A 17106-nucleotide genomic window follows, 5' to 3' on the forward strand; every position below is an offset into this window, starting at 1 on the left:
TTAAAACTTTTAAAACTCTAAATACACACATTAGGCCATATGCTGAGGTTAATTATTATCTACACTCAGTAGAAATGCAATTAAATGCTAAGAAATAGTAAGTACCTTACAGTTTTATGAGACTGAACTGTTTTTACTCTCATAGCAAGTGAAGCACATGTTTATTAACTCATCAAATACATCTACTTCCTTTCAACATTAACAGGGTCAAAACAACCTTTGAAAAACTTTTGAAGATATTGTTTCAAGAAGCAGTAGCCAGGTATTCTGTAGTTTACAACTATGTATCTAAGGATAGTATTACTCTTAATCATTCAAATGGATAGCTTGCCTACAACCATTCCTTATACAAGGTATATGGCTCCATATGCAACAGTCCTGATTTCCAACGTTTTGTCCTATATATTCAGTCCTTGGTTTACTGATTACAGCCATTATAGCTACATTTTAAAACATGACATAACATATTATAAGGGTAATGGATAACTGAACAGCCTTGGATCAGCTCTGGTACCAGAGGAATCTTTTCTAGATCTGCTCCCAGAACTCCTCCACAAGCATGGCATGCCTTTGCCTTTGGTCGTCACTTTCTCTCATTGCTTCTACCTTCCTCCCACCATCTGCTAGGATTTCAAACCTTTTGGGGACTTCTTAAATGTTTCAGTGTTTATATTTACCAGGCCCATAATTATAGTTTATGTTCATACCATCAGTGATAGTTTCAAAGGCATTTACAAATAAAATATTTTCGTACCTATAATAACATCATATGAGATAAGGAAACTAGGCAAGAGGAGGTTATAAGATACGCACGAGTCACCTGAAGTTAGTGTCAAGAGGATCTCCCTCATGATTCTGAATCCCGGCTTCACTCTACCCCATTACCGCTTCATTATTTCTTGGTCTTTGCATTATACTTGCACTGGAAATTCTTTTTGTGTGATTTTTAAATATGTTGGTTACACTTTTTGAATTTTAGTTTTTTTATTAGTAAATGGAAAAATAACAATATCTATATCATAAGGGATTTTGAAGATTAAATGAAATGATGATTGTGAAGTAAAAAAAAAACAAAAAACAACAAAAATTTAGAGTAAGACAAGCATTCAAAAATGTTAGTTCTATCAACCCTTCATGGCAATACTTCACTTAAGCCCAGCTTCTTTAAGTATATAGAGGATTTCTAAAATTAGTCTGCAATCCAGTGGTGGGCTAGGAGGGCAGAGTATATTTAATGTATCAGTAGAGTGACAAAATTTAATTTAACCAAGGATTTATCAATCGTCTACTACATCCCAGCACAGTGCTAAGTGCTACAGATGCACAAATGATGCAGTAGCAGCCAAGGAATTTTGGCAGCGACAATAACAAGATTTGATGATTTCCTAGAAAATGAAAAGATTCCAAGAAGGCTAGTCTGCCAAGTTTAATGGTGTTCTTGGTAAATTCTTCAAAATAATTTCAAATAGAATACAAATTTCAAACACAAATTTTATAGTTCACTCCTTTTTGTTAATTGACTACATTTTACTCACTTGCTAGTAATATTCATCCTCTCTCAGGGCCACAGTGTTCCTGTTTTTAGAATGGAGATGATGCTATTTTATAGCATTGTTGAGGAAATTGAGATGGAACATTACTGTGTATACAGTAATAACTAGGTAATAATTTTTGAGTGCCTTATATGTATTAGATTATTCTAAGCTTTTAAAAATTTATTAGCTCATTTAAACTTTACAACAACTCAAGGAGATGGATAGGATTACTATTTCTATTTTAGAGATGTGGAAGTTAAGGTGAAGAAAGTTTTTTTTTTTAAGCACCTTTTCAAAAGCACGCAGCTAGTATTTGGCTGAGTGGGAATTAAACTCAGGCAGTCTTGCTCTACAACCTGTGTTCTTTGCCACTTTCCTTTGTTGCCTCACTTCATCATCGCAGCTCATTATATGCCCATTTAGCCTCACCCTGGAATACAAAAATGTGGCAGGTCCTACCTTTTCAGAAATAAACAGTTATACTTAGGACACAGGATGTGTACATAAAGAGAGGAAAAGCAATACATGAATCAAGTTGTCAAATTTTGTTCTACAGAAGTTTGGGAAAAAAGGAAATATGGGGATGGAGAAGGCAGCAAGAGTCTGCAGTGTAGGTGGAACTTGACTTAGGCCTTGGAGGGAAAGCAGAACTAAAACCAACAAAGAGGGGTTGGGAGTTATTTGACTGTGGAGACAGCAAGAACAAGGATTTTCTGTGTACAGGAACTATGGCTCAGTGTCCGTGGGGAAGAAGGGTTTTATCTGGGAATGCTTAGACTTGAGAGCAGGACGCAGTTTAAAGTCATGTTGTAGGATGTTTTAAAAGCCCAAGAGAATAAGGAGGACTTCCTGCTAGAGGGCCACCGGGGGTTTCTGAGCAGCTGTGTGCCTGTGAGCATGTTTGCCAGGTCACACCAAGAAATGCTTTCAAAAGCTGATGAGACAGCAGGTGTAGAACATGGATGGGAGTGGGGACAGCTGGATAACAAAATGCAAATACACACAAAAGTTTTCGATACACATACCTACCTTCAGACACTTCGCAATTATTCCAGCGCTGATTATCTGGTTGGTGGATGTTCCATGGCCTTTCCTCACCTACGCTTGTCTTTTAGGCTTGTTTTTTGCTTGTTAGTACCTGGAGGTAGAGACAGAATCAATGTGATTTTCCAAGTAGCATTTTTTTCCCTTCTGCTCCTTAGTATCTGTGGTTAAAATTTTGTCTGGGCAAGAGAAATATATTATGGATGACCAGAACATTTCTTTTTTAAAATGGTACTTCCAACTTCTTTATTAAACAATTTGCTGAAGAAGAGCAAGAGCTCGCATTTGAGCCAAAACCCTCTATTTATAATTATTACTTCCCTTTCATCAAAGATGGATTTGTAAATTGGGAGCTACCCATATGTACTTTCTGATAATATTCTTGTAACAGAACCTTGGTTCTGTTGAGGTTTTTATGTGAGAGTGGTTAAATGAACTCTCCTTAAAAATGCTAATACTGCATTTCCCAGATGGAACTTTTCATAGTCATCTGATTTGTCCATATCAAGTATTTGTACCTTTCCTACTACTTGAATATGTTAAACAATTGTGCTTCTTCCTAAATTGAATATAGATTATGAGGTGACCTAATTCTCTAGCTGCAGAGTACTGAAATGTTGTATTAGATGCATAGAAAGAAAATAAAAATATGAAAAAAATGAAACAAATTTGCAATGCCAAACATTTTTAAAAAATGAGGTTTCATTATTTTAGGCTATTATTAAGAATGTATATGACATCTAAATAGATTGTAAGAGACTTCTCACATTACATTGTCATCACTAGTATATATTTGAATATAGTAGACATAAAAATTTTTCTAGTCCCAAATGGCCAGCTTATCCATCTTGAATATCCATCTTTCACTTGTATTCATTGTATGAAAATATATTTAGGATGCAAAGCAAACATTCACATACATAACGTCTTTCAATAAAAGGAAAGACCCTAAAAATCTATACACTTGGTTAATAGCCAGCTATCAAATCTATTGTATCTCTTTTCTGATTCACACTATTGCATTATTTCCAATTTTTCCACTTGGATCCTTGTCAACTCTTTACATCGCAATCTCAGCATTGCCCAAATACTTCTAAAGAAATCAGAGAATGAGTAGAAACAAGTGCATTCAGTTATATAGCGACACAGCACATCAACAATGCCCATCTATTAGCCAGAAAATGGGGTCCATTGCTTGTGAGAACTTCATGGCACGTTCATAGGCCTGCTGACCTCACTCTAAGATAAAACAAAGCCTACACTACTCTGCTTCTGAATTTGTTTTATAAACTAGAATTATTTCTAAAGTTCTCAAACAGAAATCATTATAATTATGAATAATTAGAGTGCTCGACTCAAGAGGATACTCAACATTTATTACACTATAGAATTCATCCCTGGAGGGTTGTACCTTTAATTAGTTCAGTTTTACAACAGAAGAAAAATATGACAATCACTAATTGCAGGTATTTAGTACAAGGAACAAAACAAGCTATCTTGCCTTTAAATCACCCTCTCCTATCCAGAAAGGCACTGCTCACTTTTAGATTATTAACATTTATACTAATTTCAGAACACAGAGAAGCAATAGATAACAAGAAAATTTATTGCCTTCAAATCTGTAAGTAGAAGCACTTCAGCTTTATTAGCTATTCTAGTTGAGTGGTTAAAATAGAAGGTAAGATATAGTAATGGTTTTAAAAGATAGTCTTTTAGAAGGTATTACATAAAATTTATTAATATTTTCATTTATTCAATTTACAAATATTAAGCACCTGCCATGTGTCAGAGTATATGTTAAATGAGTAATATTCCAGTACAAGAACTAGCCAATGGTTATTTTTTATTTTTATTTAATATTATTTTTAAAAATCTTCACACAAATATATGTTTATTGATTTTAGACAGAGAGAAAGGGGGGAGGGAAAGATGGAAAGAGAGAGAGACAGAGAGAGATAGAGAGAGAGAGAGAGACATTGATGTGAGAGAGAAACATTAATAAGCTGCTTCCCATACAAACACTGACTAGGAATAGAGCCTGCAACCTTTTGGTATACAGGATGATGCTCCAACCAACCACCTGGCCAGGGTGCTAATGGTTATTTTTAAACATACACAAACATATACAAATTTGATTCTATCAATATATTTGTATACTCTTACAAATATAGAGTTTAGAGTGTATGAGGTCTGTCCAGAAGGTATTCAGCAATGTGATATGAAAAATAGAGACATTTATTGAATAAGAGTATCTCAGTTCCCTTAAAAGTAGACACTGTAGGACCTCACACAGTTCTCCTCTCACCATCGTTCTTTCCTGACTCTCATCGATGGTCTGAAATCTCTTCCCTTTCAAAGGTGATTTTAGTTTTGGGAAAAGGCAGAAGTTGCAGAGCACCAAATCTGGGCTGTAGGGGAGCTAAGTCACATGGGTGATTTGATGTTTCACCAGAAAACTCTGCATGAGATGTGATGCATGAATGGGCACAACTCCCGATTGCCAGTTGTCCATAGCTGTGACCTTGTGAGTCATCCAAATAGTTTCCATGTTCAAGCTTAACGCAAAATTTGATGCAGATTCGTTGCTCTACTCTCTCAGTAATTTTGAATGTGATGGCCACACAATACAGTATCCCCTCACTTATTGCGGGTATTACATTCTAAACCCCCTCATGATAGGTGAAAATCTGCGAAGTAGGAACCTTACATTTATTTTAGTATTTATATATATTTTAAGGCTTTATAAACCCTTCCCACACACTTATAAACTGTTCCCAGTCCCTTATTAACCTTTCCCACTCCTTTATTAACATTTTCCACACTTTTATAAACACTGCTTATATTCTTTAACATATTCTACACTCTTAAACCTATGTAACATTAACAACATACATATACAGTACTGCAAAATCCCGCAATATAGCAAAAAATCTGCGATAAATAATTAAATATAATATTTTAAAAAATCCTGTGATACAGTGAGGCCGTGATAAGTGAACTGTGATATAGAGAGGGACTAATGTACACATTCTCACTCACTAGTGTCTACTATCTCATTGACTAGTACAGTGAAGTCGTCATTGTTCATGCATGGGCATTCCAGTCCATTCTCCTTGGCTGCCAAGTTACATCAATGTCACACAAACCATTCTTGTTATATTAAAAGTAGCTGGACTTTTTCCAGACAGACCTCATATATCTACAATTTATTAAATCAAGCTATTCAAAGTTTTATTCCTCATTATTCTTGAAGTTGTAATAAATTATTTTAATTGAAAAATTAAACCACGAAGTTATTTAGTTTTTCTTCCTCAGAGACTCCTACATCCTCCATAAAAGTTTTTTTTTGCAAAATATGTCTATTTTCTTTGGCAGTAATAAGTGCTTCATAATCATTAAGATGTGTCTAAGATGTTTATAGGACTAAAATGTAAGTTAATTTAGTAATGGTTTAGCAAATAGTAATTATCGTTTCACTTCTAGGAGATCATAGTAAAACAGATTTTTTTGCACTAATTTAATATCAAATTGAAAACCCTGACCCAAGAGAAGGTTTTTTACAAAGTACCACTTCAGAGAAATACATTTTCTCTTTCATTCATAGAGGAAATAACTCATTGGAAAGGTGATATGAGTGATTTCAGAATAAATCTCAAGTTACCAACCCTACATTAAATGATTATTTGCCTGAGTCTTATATTTAATTAAAATGATTATTTTAAATGCTTAACTTAATTTAAACATAATTAGTTAAACCTCGATGTTACTGCCTCATACCTTTTGAAATTAATTTATAAAACAGCTCAAAAAGTGCTGTGAAATTTTAATATTAAAATAAATCAGAATCAGTTTACATCTCTTACCAGTTTCAGTTGTGAGCCCATAATGAGCCATTTATATTAGGTATGATTGCAGGGTCTCTGGTATGGTTGTTATGTAGTAGAATCACACATACTCCTATGTCATTGATATTTCCTCTCTATACATGAGAGGTTCTTTAACCTACCAGGCAACAATAGTCTATAATGAAAGATATGACTGTTTAAGCTTAAAAGGGATCTAAATTTTATAAGTAAATTTTCCCCTTAGTACATTCAGGAGCAACCACTGTTTTAAGCAGATGATTTATATGTGTGCAACAATCCTTTGCACACCACTTTCTATGAATTGATCCAATAATGTAATCAGAAAGTTTTTTCAAGGAAATGTTCTGAATTTAACTTCTATTTAAACAAACAACATGGTCTATGTACAGAGGAACCCAGAGAGAATGACTAGTAATAGAGAACAATTTTTCGTGTACTACAGAATATGAGAATCTTCTAAGATACTCACCATAGCCACCCACAGTCAGTGTCCTGGTGCCGTGGGAAACTACATCCAGAAATACCCTACAGTTGTTGGTGTGCTTGGTGTGCAGAACCACTAAGCTGTACACATGTGTTTATTAATGATATTGCTAACATTCATTAGGTAATGAATATGTATTAGGCACTGAACTAAAGCTGAATGAGGTGGTATTATTAGGCCTATTTTACAAATGAACAAAGTGAGGCTTGGGCATGCAGAGGCACTTGCCCTGGGTCACGTAATTACTACAGTAAGTGAAGGAGGCAGAATGTGAAGCCTCACTCCCTAGACTTGCACCTCACCGTCCCCAGCGCTCCATCTCAGAGGTCTAAGGCATTCTCCAGTGTGAGCTGCTTACAACCCGCACCACTACCACAAAAACAAACAAACAAACAATCAAAAAACCAATACAAAACAAAACAAAAACCCTCCTCCTTTGTGTAATAGTGGGAGTTTGTTAAAAGGTGGCTTAGCTATTAGTATGTAAAATCTATTGCCCCCAATATTATTATCCTCTCATCTCAATATGTGTAGAATTTTCAAATATTTTATTAAAACCTGGGCCTTCTACTCTGCAATGAGCCCTTACAGCTGGGGGAATCTATTTCCTGCATTCTCTGACATTAGCTCCAACTTTCTGTATCCCCGCCCAATCTTCAAGAACTTTAATTCTGAGCATCCTATAATGTCAGGCTCAGCTTACGCATTCAGGGAAGTTGTGTAGAATATTTATCTTCTTTTCGCACTAGTACTATTATGTGGCATACCAGGATGCCTTTAAGCTACACAGGGTCTCAGTTACCTCAACTGCCATCCATTTCTGTTTCTTCCAGTCCTGTTCCCTGGTTTCCTAAACAGTAAATGACAGATATTCCCAGTTGAGAGCTAGACTTATGCACAGTCTCTGCAAAGAATGTAGGTAACAAATACAGATATCCCTCCTATTTAGATATTAGATTGTGATCAAAGCCAATTATCAATTGATCTTAAGTTCAATATTTCAAATATCAGTCATTATCTTAACTCTGGATATCCTTCACAAGGTCTGAAGCATGGGAACCATCACAAAGTAATCCTAATGGAGAGGTACTATGAGGAACTAGAAGGGGGGAGACATATAAGCACATCTGCTTTGTTAATCTTGCTAAAACCTTTAAATACCTTCCTTCTGCTTTGTGTTCTTTTCTGGCTACCGTTTTCCCTAGGCTAAAAGATTTTAAAATGACTGGGTTAGGGGGAGGGGCCTGAGAACTAACTAGTTTGAGATTTTAATTCTTTATTTCATCTGCCAGACACTGAAATGCAGTTAACCACAGCAAGTGTTCCTCATAGATAAGGGAATTGTTGCTTCCCATATAATTACATTGACTCTACCGGTAGACATAGCCAACCATATCATCTTCACACTATTAGAAGTGCTGGTAAGTCTGAAAAGAATCCATTTTGAGAAGGGTCAGAGCTACTTTTATTTTACTTCAAACCAGGGTTATCATGGAATAGAACTGATAATTCTTTTGGGGGAACAATTTTTGGAATACAAAATAGTGTATTAAAGGGTAAATGAAATGGACTGTTGTGACTGGCAGTAAGTTCAGGCATCTTGTGTTCTTTTGTGTTTTCTTTGGAATGTTAAACAGGTCGGAGTCTTTTTAAAGGAAAACATTTTATTCAGAACATTCTCCCATGAAAGCCCTCTTTGACAAAGTGTCATTTTTTGATATATTACTACGTCTGCCCACATTTTATATTCAAAAAAGGCAAGCAACGTTTTAACAACTTTTGACAAGCATGGGGAATTAAACTTCCACAGAATTGACTAGTAATGTAATGTTATAGACTGTTCTATTTTCTATTTTGTATTTCTTTATAGCAAGCCACAACATTTTCAATTACATCAATTTCTGGTTACAAAAAGTGCAAATAAATTAAAGATAATCAGAATAGGAAAATTGCAATTCATTGATAATGTTTTAAGCATGGAATTCTGAAATCTGTTGCGAAACATAACTACAGATATATCACTGAGTGAATTATAAATAAGTAACAGGAGGTAAGTAAAAATATTTTCTAAAAAACTAACCAAGAAATCTTAAGAAATTCAGCTACCTCTTAATTACACTTGTATGTTACCTATTAGATCATATCATCCTGCCTACTGGAAATCTCACTTAGAAAAACACAGTCAACAAACTGTCCCTCATCCTGTGTCTCTCTGACTATGACCCTGCATAGTAAGGTCCTGCTTGCTTTCTAGCCTCCTGTCTTCACTCCACTCTGCCCTTGCTCGTTCATTCATCCAGAGCTTCTTCCAATCCCTTGAATGTGTCAGGTTCTTGCTCTTCGGCCTCAGTTATTGTCCCAATCAGCCTGGCTCATTTCTTCTCCTGTTCTTGGTCTCAGCTTGGAAGTCACTTTCCTCTGATAATTCTCTCTTTGTGTCCTTTCTCTAGATTCTGTAGAACCCTGTTCTCTCTAATCCAAGCAAGACCCTGTCATACAATGATGCCGTTGTCTCTTTACTTGCCTGCATCCTCAATGGACTGGAAGCTCCACAAAGGCCAAGCCTTGTTTATCTTGTTTACTGTAAATCGCTACTGCTTAGACTGGTTCTTGAAATAGTCCCGCTGCTCTCAAACACTTTGTTAAAAAGATTAATGTCATTTGACTGACAAGTTCATATGTGACCAGTTTTTGCAAACTGTGAAATATAACCACTTTAAAAAGTACTAACTTATTGGGGTTGGCACACGTTAATGTTGATGTTCTCATTTGATTATTTCATTTAGCTGGAACAAGTTTCACATTTTGGTTCAAGAGCTTTTTTATATGGCCTCTTTCTTTAAACATGTGCAGTAGGACCCACTGTAGCATGTTAAGTTCTGGAATGGCATGCTTGTATTTGAGTTTATAATGCAGACTTCTCATGGTAACAGCAAGGGTAAATTGAAAGGGGGCAGGAAGAATTTATGGAGACAAATATATAACATCTGAAGAAGTTTACAGTCTTGCTTTGTGTACTGTGTCATTGCAATCTGTTAACTTTCAGAGGGAAGCTGCCACTGGATAAGGAGAAAATTTAAAACCATTTCCCATTCAGTGAGTCAGGGAAGTGGAACTGAAGAAAAGGACATCTTATGAATATTGTTATTAGATAATCAAGAGCTGTAATAATCAATATACTCTTGAAAGTACCTTAAATCTAATAATGCAGCTGTGGATAACTAAATTATGATTATGACAGATTCAGGCTATTGGTTCAGGGTTCTCTGCATCCAAAATTCAAATAAGTAATCAAAATGAAATTGCATTAGCTGACCTCCTTAGACCACCTCTGAAATACAGGAGGCATTTATTAAGCATACCCTAAATAACAACATGACATACCTGCTTCCATATTTCACAAATGCCTTTGGCTAAGGAGAAGGGTGCATGGAGTTGGGGGGGGTGGCTGTGAAGGAAAGGACTTGGGAGGAAGAGAAGGAGTTCTTTGCAAAGATATAAGTGTAACTCTTATTTAAAATATCACAACAGCAGTACTTCTCTTAAATCAAGATTAAAAATATGAGATGCTTATGGAATGTTATCTTCCACAGCAAAAGTAATATAAAACCAATTTTTACTCCCACATCAATTACTTACATAGCTGCCACTGACTGGTTTTATACATTAATGCTGGCACTGATAGACCATCATCTATAAAAGAGATTCTCTGTATTTTTTAGTCTTCAGCCTCTAGTATTTATTTGTCTCTTTAATAAACTCATTTCTTATTTTGAAATGTATTGACATAGTTCACCAGGAGCATTTGGAGTTGTTTTCACTAGCTCTCTTCTGGGCTTCCTGGGGCCATCATACAGACGGTGGCAGAAACAATTCCAAGGACCATAATAATGATGAATCAATTAAAGCACAGTATATATAGTCCCCATTAAAGAAATACATTTGTTTTACTGAACTATATTTTCACTTGAAGAACTGTTCACCTCACCCCCACCTCTTTCCAAAATGCTTCTTTGTAGCAATTCTCCTTTTAAACGGTTGCTTCAGATTTATTATGGGGAATTCAAGTTCTCCATGATCTTTGGCAATATGCTTTTTGTTTTTTATCAGATCAGCAGAAACAATATGAAGACACCTGTCACAGTAATTTCAAATGTCTGTCATCTACAAATATATAAAAATGATCTGTGGTTGCAATGTGGTCCTTGAATGGAGGACTTTGTTCAAGGAAGACAAACACATGCTATTGAAAATGTAAAAGGGTACACTGTAAGAAAAAGTCACTTGTAGCCTTTGTGGAAACATACAGCTTTTATTTTTTATTGTTAATCATAATGGAGAGAACATTTCTGAAAGAACTAGTCTTGCTTTTCATTCACACAGAGCATTACATATACATGCACGCCTACCCCCAGGTAGAGACACCATTCAGCTAAACTCCACAGGGCTGCAGCTGAAAATGAAGTTGGATTAGCAACCAAGCATTTACTGAATGCCTACTGAGGGTAAATGACAGATCATCTACACCCTCACCCCATGCAACCCCCACCAAAACAAAGAAAGGTATGACTGTTGAACATGTACAGGTTTTTTAAAAAAGCACAGAGAAAGGCTCTGGGTTATAAATCTGTTTTTATCTTCTACATACCAATTCTTTTCTATGGTCTTAACTACATGCTAGTCACTCTCAGAAATTGGAATGCTCCAAGGTGATTCTATTGTGCAGCCAGAGCTGAAAATTCTGCTCTGAAGCCTTCTTCTGCTCTGCGATTAGCGACACACTCCCTTCCCATTTGTCGTTTCTGCCATCTGTGCACATCTGCATTTCCCTCACAGCCAGGTGGCCTTTCACCAGGACTTGAAAGTTATGTTTTATTTTGCTATACCATTCCCTGTTCTCTCCTCAGAACTGGAATGCAATTCTACTGTAGTCTACATGTAAAGTATTAGACATTTTAACACCCGGATTCAATGAAACAAGCATGTATCAAAATAATGGTTACATTTATTATCAAAAGAAATAATACTTGAAATAGCTTTTGACATGGAATTGCAATTTTATAGAAAATAATGAGGTATGAAGACAATGGAAAACATATTTTTCTATTTTAAATTCCATACGTAAAGACTTAAACCTGTGTGAACATAATGACATGGTATTGTAATCATTCCAATATTCCTGATGGTTTGACATTTTAATAGAGCATATGTAACCTTCAGGTGGGGCTCAGATGCTTTAACTGTCCTGTTGTGGTTTTGTAAAGCTGCATGTTCTATGGCAGTGTGGCTAAGGACAGCAGTATCCAACCCTCAAAAGGCAATAAAGAACACTCTGGAAGCTACCTTATTTCTAAACAACGATGGCACATTATAGCACTCTTTGTCAGCACTTTATTGCTTTCCACAATAATAAAAACAAACACTGAGGTTTTTACTCTGAAATATATTTCCAGAATTTATCTTACTAACAAATGACTTAGTCCTGTGAGAAGTGTTCTTGTTATAAAAGAAGAATTTCTCTTTGTAAGAGTTTATTTGCTATTCATATGCAAAAGTAGGTTTATAGTTTTGAATACACAAAACAAAGGGTTTATTCTTATATTATTACTTCTTAATTATTATACTATTTCCCATATGAATGACCATAAAGCTACTTTTTCCCTAGCCTGTATTATTTGGTACTTAGTTTATAACTGTGTATGAAAAGCAACAAACTGTAAAATTATACTTTTCCGTACCCATGTGATAAACCAAAAAGAAGGAAATTTACTGAAATAAGGATATTTTTATGAATTTATATAGAAAGAAGAAAAGAAAACTAAACATTTTTAACTTGAAAAAATTTGGAATAAGTTGAATTTTCTTTCAGCTTTGTTTTTAGTGGTTATTTATTTATCCGAATTGCCTATTCACTGAAGTTTTGCAAAACCACTTATTCTTACTTTTTTCCTGTTTTATATTTAAGTATATAATGATAGACAGGTGATTACAAACAGCTTCCCTTAGCTGTTTGGATTTTCAATTGTATGTATATGAACTCAGGTTGCCTCAAAATAATAATGGTAAATAAGGCATATTTCCAGAGCAACAAAAGAAGAACTTGTTTTATTACTCTATCAGTGAAGAGATGTGTCTTGAAGAATAAAGTTTTAGCTGTGAAAAATAGTTTATCAATCATTATCAAATCTATTTACCAATCAGCTCTGCACATGGGTGACAAAATAAAGACAAACTTAACAAGTAACATGGCAAATGGCCACCAAACATATGAAATCTACCTTGCAACTATTTGTGTAGGAAGTGTCCATGCATTTTAGCTTGCCTCCTGAACCAAGAGGGAAAGGTAAATGGTGACTTGAAAAGGGAGAACACTCACGCACCGCTCCTGACACCAGGGGGTGACCAGACTTTGCTGTCAGACTCCCACAAGCGTTAAGGAAAGGACCTGGACACAGAAAGTGGTCCCTTTCAGAAACCTGTCACAGTAAGGCTTTAATTTCCTAACTTGTTTTAAAATTCGTTTTTCTTTTTGTCAGCCTGAAATTTTTCAGAAACAAGGTTCAGGAAAGCAAATAAAACATTACGGGACAATGGATAGATTGAGGTGTAGTTTTAGGCTAAGAAAGCTGTCCATCTAAAGCCTGTCTTTCCAGAGAGAAGAGATGAGGGAGAAGAAAGGCTTTTAGAAAATAAGGGTGATTAGTAGCTTTTTGCAAAATGCCATGTCCAGCAATAGTCCTTCATGCATTTTTGAAAGAGAAATGAATGATATTTACCATGTATGTGACAAGCTATTTTACAGCATGCACTTTCTTTGTCTTTTTTTTTTTTTTTTTTCATATACGGTATTTAGCCATTCCCAGGAACTGTGTGAGTTGCCCAGAACAAGGCTCTTTGGATGTGGGACATGGCTGGGAACTCAAGCTCCTGCCAACTTCAGGTTCTTGTCATTAGAATCATTAGAGCTCTCTAGAATGTCAGCTCAGTGAACAGAGATTATTATTATTTTTTGTATTGTTGTGCTCTTTGCTCTGTAGCTGGCACCCATAATCTTACCTTGCAGAGAGTAAATTTGCAGTAAATATTTGGAGTATGAACAAATGAATGTAGACCAGTTCAGACCCCAAGCTCTCTAACGTAGGCTACTACCTGTGTTTAATTACCAATTCTTTGAAATGTTACCATGCACCAGACACCGTGCCAAATACTAGTCATTTAATATCTAATAATTTAAGCCTCACAGTGGCTATGTGACAATTTCATTATCTCCATTTTAGAAATAGTAATAAAGTACTAGAATTAGTCTTATAACTTATAGAAAGTACAGAAAAAGTTAACCTAGTTTAAGTCCAAAACTTAAGCTTTTTACTGAGCTAAATCCTGGTTTGATCTTTCTTTGTTGATGACTGTTCTCCATCCACAGTCTCAGCCCTGTCTTTTTTCTGGAACCTGTTCTTACCTATACTTTTATAACTCTGGTCTTGGGATCCTGCAATATACCTGATGCAAGCTTCACTTCAACACTCCAACGTCCCCAGACATCTTTGTGGTACTGTGTTAGGCAGCTTGGGCTGTCATAGTAAAATACCATAGATTGCTGGTTTAAACAACAGGAATTTATTTTCTCGCAGTTCTGGATGTTGAAGATAGATAGGTTCTGGCAAGACTTCTCTTCCTGGCTTGCAGATACCTGTCTTCTCACTGTGTCCTCATGGCCTTTCCTGCATGTGTGAATATGGAGAGACCTCTCTTTTCCTTTTCATAAAGCCACCAATTCTATTGGATTAGAACCCCACCCTTGTGACCTCATTTAACTTAAATTGCCTCCTAAAAGCCCTATCTCCAAGTACAGTCACACTGGCACCTAGAGCTTAAAAATATGAGTTTTGAATGGACAAAAAATCAGTTTATAGGAGATGTCCTTCTGAGCTAAACTATGTGAGAGAGGAACAGAGACATTCCATTTCCTTGCTTTTAATCACACGATTCACTGTCACACTTGCAGGAATAACTCTTTTGTCACCTTTTTCGTTCTTGCAATGCTTTGGCCTCAGTCATTTAGATATTAAATATGTGTATCTTGGATTTGAAGAACTGTTCAAATTCAAGTCATTCTGTTAATGCAATCTTCCAACTGTAATCTCTTGGGAGTTTCTTGAGCTTACCAGAGGCTTCACCTTGGCCATTCCTTGGTCAGAGTTAGCACTCAGAGGAAAACACCAACTCAGGGGTCACGTACCTGAGGGCTAACCCTCCTTCTACAAGCTGTAACCTAAAAACATGGTGACATTCACAAAATATAAACTTTAAAATTATTGTTTTTCTGAATCTATAAAATCATAGATACCTCCTGATTTCCACAGGACCATATCATAAGTATCATGTGGCCTAATATACTTTCCAATGAACGGGACATCACATCTTTGTGCTGCTGTCCTACATATAACCTTGAGAATCCCCGTTCTGAGTGGATAAGACCATAGAGTCAATATCACTTCAAATTCATCCTTGGTATATCTACAATGTTTCCTGGAACTTTCTAATTGGATCCTACAATCAGAAATCATACTGTGACCTAGTTATTACAAAGCTTCCTTACTATAGGAAAAAAAAAGGAGCCTACAAGTCTCTTTGTAGTAACAATCGCCTTGTTCTTTCTCTAACCGTACATTGAGCTTTTGTTGGGGTGACAGTGAATCTTGCAGATGAGTACAAGTGCATGGCATCCTGACCCACACCAAAATTTCAAAATGCTGCTGTAGATTTGACCATGGTAGACGTGACAAAAATGTCAAAGAGTCCTAGTGCAACAGTGTGGACATTTTAAAGAGTTTTATTTTGGCAAAAATAGACCTTCATGAACATTCTTTAGGGAAGTCTGATTGTGGGTATGTGTGTAATGTGTGCATGCTGTCTTGAATTGTAGACTTCCTCTGGAAGAGAGATCTTTCTTTATGTTTCACTAACATAATTACATTTGAAGATAGAATAGTGAGTTTTTACAATAGTGAGTTTTTAAACATATAATTAAAATTACTAAAGTATAAGTATCCTCAGTAAATGCAAAGTCATTATTTAAAATGGAATGAGAATGTGTGCAAGTCATGCACATTGTAATCTTTACATGCACTTCTTGGAAATACTTTAACAAGCTCTCACTATTGGATTTTCACATAATTACTAATGAATGTAAAATATAAATTACTTATTTTATAAAGAAGAGATTGATCATCCCTAAGCTGCTATCGGGCACTAAATTTAGACAATAATGCAAAATTCAAGTAGAAAAAGTTCTTTTTTTTTGCAACATTTTCTTTCATTGGATACAGAAAATAGTTTTTTGTCACAGGGCAATGTTGGGATAATCAGTTTAATTTCAATGTCTTGAAGAAAAAAAAAACTCCATTACTCTATAATTGTAGAGAAGAGTTCTAGATAAGGAACTGGAGATCTGAGTTCTTGCTTTAGCTCTGGCATTAATACGAATAACTCTGAGACTCTGGGCAGACTAGTAAACCTCCTGAGTTTTCCTGACTACAGAAGAAGAGGATAAGGTAGTTGTAGATGAGATCTGAAGTCCTTACTGTTTCTCCTACTCTGATTCCAGGTGGTTATTTCTATTTCTAGAGCCAATAGAATGATTCTCCATGAATAGAGAATATTATCCTTCATTACTTGTAACCTTTTTTCGCCAACTACTGCGGTTGACATTCACCCCATAAGGTGCCAATATGTCACTCTCTCAGGAAAGATTTATTTGATCCCTCTGATACACCAGGCCATTTTCCTGGGTTTAAACAGGAAATTTCTGTCCTAGAATTTAGTACAACCGGTGATTATATACCTATGTATGCATTAGTTACATACCTATGTATCATGTCTGACTATTTCTTTAAGGTGTAAACTCCAAGACAACTAATACTAGGCTTTTTAAAAAAAATCTGGCCTCTATTTTTTTTTCAAGGAAACAAATGAACATATCTTAAAGAGATAGTTCTATGTGGTTATTAGGGAAAACAGCAGCACCCTGCGCACTCCAACACCATTTCCAGCTCTCCAGAAGCAACTATTTTCAATTCCTCTAGCTGGACATTTTGACATTTTTTACTATCTTTGTAAATATTATGCTTATATTACTTTTCCTTGAATTTTCAGTGTCAGGCATTGACTATTGATT

This window comes from Furipterus horrens, unplaced genomic scaffold (assembly GCF_987537825.1).
Source record: "Furipterus horrens unplaced genomic scaffold, mFurHor1.1.pri manual_scaffold_6, whole genome shotgun sequence".
Classification (NCBI taxonomy): Eukaryota; Metazoa; Chordata; class Mammalia; order Chiroptera; family Furipteridae; genus Furipterus; species Furipterus horrens.